Raw genomic sequence first — 6,025 nt, forward strand, 5'->3', positions numbered from 1 at the left:
GGGAATGGGAATGGGAATGGGATGGGATGGGATGGGATGGGATGGGATGGGATGGGATGGGATGGGATGGGATGGGATGGGATGGGATGGGATGGGATGGGATGGGATGGGATGGGATGTGTGGGGCTCGTGGAGGTTCACTGGGTTGTGCAAGCGGCTGTGCTTGGGGAGCTGCTCATGTGGACGTGTGTGCATGGTGGTGTATGGGTGTGCACTGGACTGTATTGGGAGAACGGGCACAGGAATGTGTGTGTGAACGTGTCCAACCCCCTGATTCCCATCCCCAAGCTCTTGTGGGCAGTGGTCAAGCAGTGGTCTCTTCTTGGGGGGGGGGGGGGGAGCGGGGGGGGCTGGTGAAAGCCAGGGGTGGACAAGGGTGGCTGTGTGGGTGCAATGAGTAGCTGGAGAGCCCAGAGGGTGTAAATGTGCATGTGTAGCCCAGATCCCTGCTACTGGGCTGTTTACATTGCAAAACTTTCAGGATCTTCCCAAGGGAAAAAGAGGAAGTTTATAATAATTGGATTAAAAAAAAAAGAAAAAAAAAGAAAAGAAAAGTTAGAGAGAGAATCCCAAACCCCTGTAATGTTAATGACTTTGTTTTTTTCTTTTGCTTCGGTGGTTTGGTTTTTTTTTAATATTTTCTTACCAAAGGGGAAGCATGCAATTTTCCTTTCAATTTCCCAAGCTGGAAACAGCTGGGCAGAATAATTCAATCAAACTTGAAAATCTCTCTGGACTAAGACCAAAAATAGAATATGTTTTCCCCAAAAAAAGAAGCACTTTAGGAAAGTTTGGAGTAATGCAGATAAGTCCAAAGAGGGGAGGCCAAGAAACCTGAATACTGGCTCAGCCCAGCTGAGTGGTCAGGCTTGGACAGTGGCACCCAAAAACTGTGTCAAACCCTTTTCCTGTGGCTGCACTGCCAGCTCACTGCGTGTCACTGAGGAGGGGCTGCCTGGCCAGGGGCCCAGCTGGGTCCTGGCCAGGACTCCTGCCTGCCCAGCCCTCCTCTCCTGGGAGGCCTCTAACTCCCCTTCTCCAGGCTTTGCTGCTCCCTCCAGGGAGCTGCCTGGAACTGTCCTCCTCTGTCTTCACTCCATTTCTCAGTGACAGATGTCAGTCACCAGGCAGCCATGAGGAATACACACCAACCCCAACCTGCCCAGGAGGGCCTGGATTATCCCATCCCTGCCCATCATGGGGGTTCTGCTGACCCAACCCAGCTCCTCCTGGCTCTGCCCTGTTTCTGGGACTCCAGTGTGTGCGGTGGCTGCCTCTGGAGTGGGGGACATGGGTACTGGAGGATGTCCAGGCCAGCTCTGCTGCAGCATCTCCGAGCACTCAAGCCAGGGAATATGCTGGGACCCAGGGTACCTAAAGCAGAGTGCAGAGAGTGGGTGTGATCTCTCAAGAGACAGGAGATGGGGTGCACAAGGACCCCAGACATGCTCTTTGGAGACACTGCCTATGAACATGAGGGGTGTGTGAACTTCCTTTTCCTGTTGGATCCTCTCCAACACCGGTGTCTGGGCCCTGCTCTGTCCACGTAATTCCAGCATCCTGGGACTGGCTGTGCTGGCCTGGCACACACTAAGCAGTGTTTGTGAGGGCAGTGGGCTCTGGAGGCTGTCAGGGAGCTGTCTGACACCAGTGCACCCTTTAGCTCCCTCATCCCAGAAGAGCAGAGCAGAGGCTTTCTCACTCCTGGGTCCTGTTTCTGACTGCCAACATCTCACCGTACCCAAGTATCTTCTACTCCACAGCCTCATTACTTACCCTGTGACAGAGGCAGCAGTCATCCTCCATCTCTAGGGAGAGGGATCTGCCTCTGCATACCCCTAGAAGGCAGAGCTGCAGGAAAAGTGATTGCTGGGGTGGCTTCATGCCCTGATCACTCCACATGGGACCAGCACTTCCCACCTATCCTTGTGGCTGTGCATTGCTCCCCACAGGAGGCACCCGGAGCAGCCCTGTGCAGATGTGCTTGGGCAGTCCTACCCAGCCACCTCCCTGCTGCCTCAGCCAGCAGCTGGCCCTTTTGGGGACATGCCAAAGGCAGTCAAGACTTGGGAACCCCCATCGTGGTCACACTGGCTCTGCCATGGGGTGTCCCCCGCACCACCAGTCCCTGTGGTGTGTGGGGTGCAGCGTGTACGGGGGCTTGTTCCAGCCCCATGGGATGGTGCCCACAGCAGGGCTTCAACCCCTTCCTCACACCCTGCTGTGATCGAGGCACCCTCTGCCAGGTGCTGGGAGGGAGATGAAGAGGGAAGACCTGCCTCAGTGCAAGGATGCTCCCAGGGATGGCCAGAGGCGGCCAGGTCCTGCCTTTCCACCCTGACGCTGCGAGGGCAGCGTGGCTGAGTGCTGGTGCTGGCACTCACCCACTGCCCCGGGCTCTGCCGGCGCCCCAGCCCTGGGCAGCTGGGAGGACTGGCTGGGCCAGACCAGTGGCCGTGTGGCTGGTCCTGAGTCACATCGAGCAAACTCGGGCAGGTTGTGGGGTGTGAGCCAGCAAGAAGGCAGTGATGCTGGGGGCTCCAGTGCTGCTGGGCTGGGGAAGTTTGGCGTGGTGACTAATGCTGCCACAAAAGGCAGGGTCACCCTGACCCCACAGCCAGCCCTGACTCACGTAGCTGTCGCTCCAGTCCCATGGGTGCTGCTGGGCAGGGGAGTGAGGAGAACTGTGCTTCAGGATGCCAAAAGCTGGGTAAGTGGATGGCTCATGGGCTCCCAGCAAACCTCCCCTTCCTCCTCCTTCTCCTCGTCCAAGCTTCCCTTCACTTTAAGATTCCCCAGAGCTTCCCCCTGCACCCTTTCAGCCCCACTCTGTGCCATCAGAGCTGCCTCATCTTCCCACACCTGTGCACACAGACTGGCTGGCCCCGGTGGTCCCAGAGGCCATCAGCCCCTTCAGCATGGCCAGAACTGTGCTTGTCCAGAGCAGGCTGTTCTCTCCCTGTGCTGCCTTCTGGTCACATCTGTGGGCCCACAGCCAGTCTGTAAGAACAAGTAGGAGAAGCATTATACACACAGATCTCAACCCCTGAATTTTCCCACCATGGATTTCTGGTGGGTCCTCCTTGGACACCACAGATCCTGAGAGAGGCTGCATGGCTGTCCAGGACACAGGCCTTGGAAGTTGCTTGCCACAAGGCAGAGGGGGCTAGAGGAGGGCATATCTCAGGAGGAAAGGGGGGATCAGAGCCAGCAAGTTATGGGCTGAGTGCTGAGGTGCTGGAAAGGAGTTCTGATGGACATGACAACAGGAGAGCCAGCCCCATTCTCCCAGGGGTGTGGAGCCTGTGGCATGGGGGGCTGGCAGGACCTGCTCCTGCACAAGGGAAGGGGAACAGTGCAGGCAGCCTGAGGGCTGGCCATCAGGATGTGAAGTGTAAGCGACGGAGGGATGGCAAGAGAGATGAAGAGACAGAGAGACAGAAGGATGGAGGGAAGGGAGGAAGGAGAGGAAGAAGCCTGGATGCTTCCCCAGTCCCCTGCACAAAGCACATCCTGGGGCATTGTGTAACCTGCTGACAGAGGGGACTTAGAAGGGACCTGCCTGAGTGCTTTGGCCTGGGAAAGGGAGCTCCACGGGGTAATCCCACAGCACCCTGCACCAGGTACTTCCCCACCACCTCTTGTGCACTGGCTCTGGGGAGCAGCCACCTTCATTCCAGTCCTGACAGCATCCCACATCCCTTCCTGGTCTCTTCAGAGGGCTGTTGAGCAGTGCTGGAGATGGGACAGAAGCTTGGAGGTGACAGCTGCCATGACCCACTGATGCTGCATTCCCCTCTGGGGCCTATAGTAATGATAAGAACAGATGCAGGGCTGTCAGAAAGCTCTGCTTTTTGCCCTGAGCTTTGATGGTCTCATGAGGACCAAAGCACCCTCCACCAGCCTCACACACCTGCTTACACCCAACCCTGCTCAGAGGGGCCAGGTCCTGTTCTTACTCCTCCAGTTTCCCAGGCCACAACAGGTGCTTAATCTTGTTCTAAGGGTTTTGCTGGTGTGATGCAGAAAAAAGGCTGGAGCAAAACGCTCACCTGGCTCCTCTTCAGCCCCAGGACATTGCTGGGACATGAGGAAACAGCCTGCCCAGGCTGTGAGCACTGAGACTGTGAGACACAGTGGCTAGTCTCCTCCCCAAGCCAGATGAAGCATGCAAGTGAGACACCTGCTCTTGGAAGTGAGTATGAAAGGATGAAAGCATTTCTCCTCTGATTTTCCTCAGCATTTATTTTGTGTACAGGATCCTAACAAACATGCAAACACCTGTACTCCTGAAACCTGGAACCAAGGGTCCCCTCCCACAGTGAAGGAGCTTCTGGTGGGAAGGTGTCCCGCTTTCACCAGGGGATCTCTGGTGGGTCCAGGCCAAGGGCAGCACATGCCTGGGTGTAGCCCCCAGGGTGGCCTGAGAAATAAAGGGGTCCTGACCTGCTGAGGACACCTGAGACAGGAAGCTGCCTGAAACTGGAGGCTGTTCCTCTGCCTTACCCTGTTAAGAGGGGGTTCAGACAGTCTGTTCTACGGGAAACTCAAGACAGGAGCCAGGTCTTGTGTGAGAGAAAGTGGAGAGGGTGGGAGCAATGGCTTCTACATTAGGAACCATTGTGTGTCATGTCCACAAGTCTCCTGGTGTGCTCTGCCCAGTCCTAACACCACACCTCTCATCACCAGTCTGCACCTCTATTGGTGGCAGGTGTCTAAGGGGTGTCCTGACACCACTCCCAAACTCCTGTGGGACACTGCACATCACTTGCTGGGTGCTTGGGGATCCAGGAGAGCAGCAGCTATGAAGGAAGTGATGAGTGCTGGGTGACATTGTGCCAGGAACCTGTGTGTTCTCAGGTCCTTGCCTCAGGGATAGAAAGTTCTGCACCTTCACCTCCTGCTAAACTGTGTGGGCAAGGAAGTTGGAGGGTAGATGTACCACAGTCTGTACCACAGTCCATGCCTGCACACAGGCTAAACCCACTCAGGAGCAGAGCTGGGGACATGAGAACAAGCCAGCAACCTCAGAACTACAAAAGGAACATCAGTGGTGATGCCACACTGCTGCACCCCAGGGGAACCAGCACAGTCTTAGGGCTCACCCCCAGATTGCAACTCATTTCCCAAAGGAAGTACATTTTCCTCTCTGGTGCAAACAGGAACCATCAAATGAGCAGAGAAGGTAGCCCCTGTCAGTGCTGTTGTGCTGGTGGGGAGATACACAGTGCCTGCCTGTGGAGGGTGTTTTGGCAGCTGCTGGGCAGCTGTTTATGGCCCAAACACCAGCCAGGAGTGGGCTGTGGTGGCTGGGGGTAGTGGGGGTCTGCCTGCCATCCCCCATCCCAGTGCCCAAGTGGAGTCCCTTAGCCCCAGAATGAGCACCCAAAGTAAGGGGACACCAACTATCCCCATGACTGAGAAGAGGCTGTATTGGGGCAGATCACATTTGCTGTGAGCCCAGTGAGCCTGGGCTTTTCTAAGGCCACCCTCCTGTCCTCAAGAAAGCAGCACGGAAACACAGGGATAATCTGCAAGACCACTTCACAGCTCCCAGATGAAAGATACCCTGCCCATCGGGACTCCATGAAGGGAAGGGGTGGCCAAGAACTAAACTGATGGTGCCAAGGAGGTGGGCAAAAATTGGGTGCCCAACCTGGGAGAGCTCGTGGGCTGAGGCTGGGGAGCGCTTGGTGGCCCTGTTGAAGGAAGGCAGAACCACATCCATGGCTTCTCCATAGGCACTGGCCTTGAAGCACTGCTCTCCTGGCACTGGGTTGGGGGAAGCCAAAACGGGGCCATGGGATGTACAAGGCCATTCTCCATGCCCACTCACACAGAGTCACGCCCCCAGCATGTGCCACTCACGCTCATACCCCTGTGCACACCCATGGGCACCCACATGCCTTGCACCATCAGGAATGCCTTCCTGCACACCCACAGCTCATGTCAGCACCCTCAGTCCCCATGTGCACACCTTGATGCCACTGTGAACCTCCAGCACCCCCTGCACACCTCACACCAC

The sequence above is a fragment of the Poecile atricapillus genome, chromosome 5, assembly GCF_030490865.1.
Source record: "Poecile atricapillus isolate bPoeAtr1 chromosome 5, bPoeAtr1.hap1, whole genome shotgun sequence".
Taxonomy (NCBI): Eukaryota; Metazoa; Chordata; class Aves; order Passeriformes; family Paridae; genus Poecile; species Poecile atricapillus.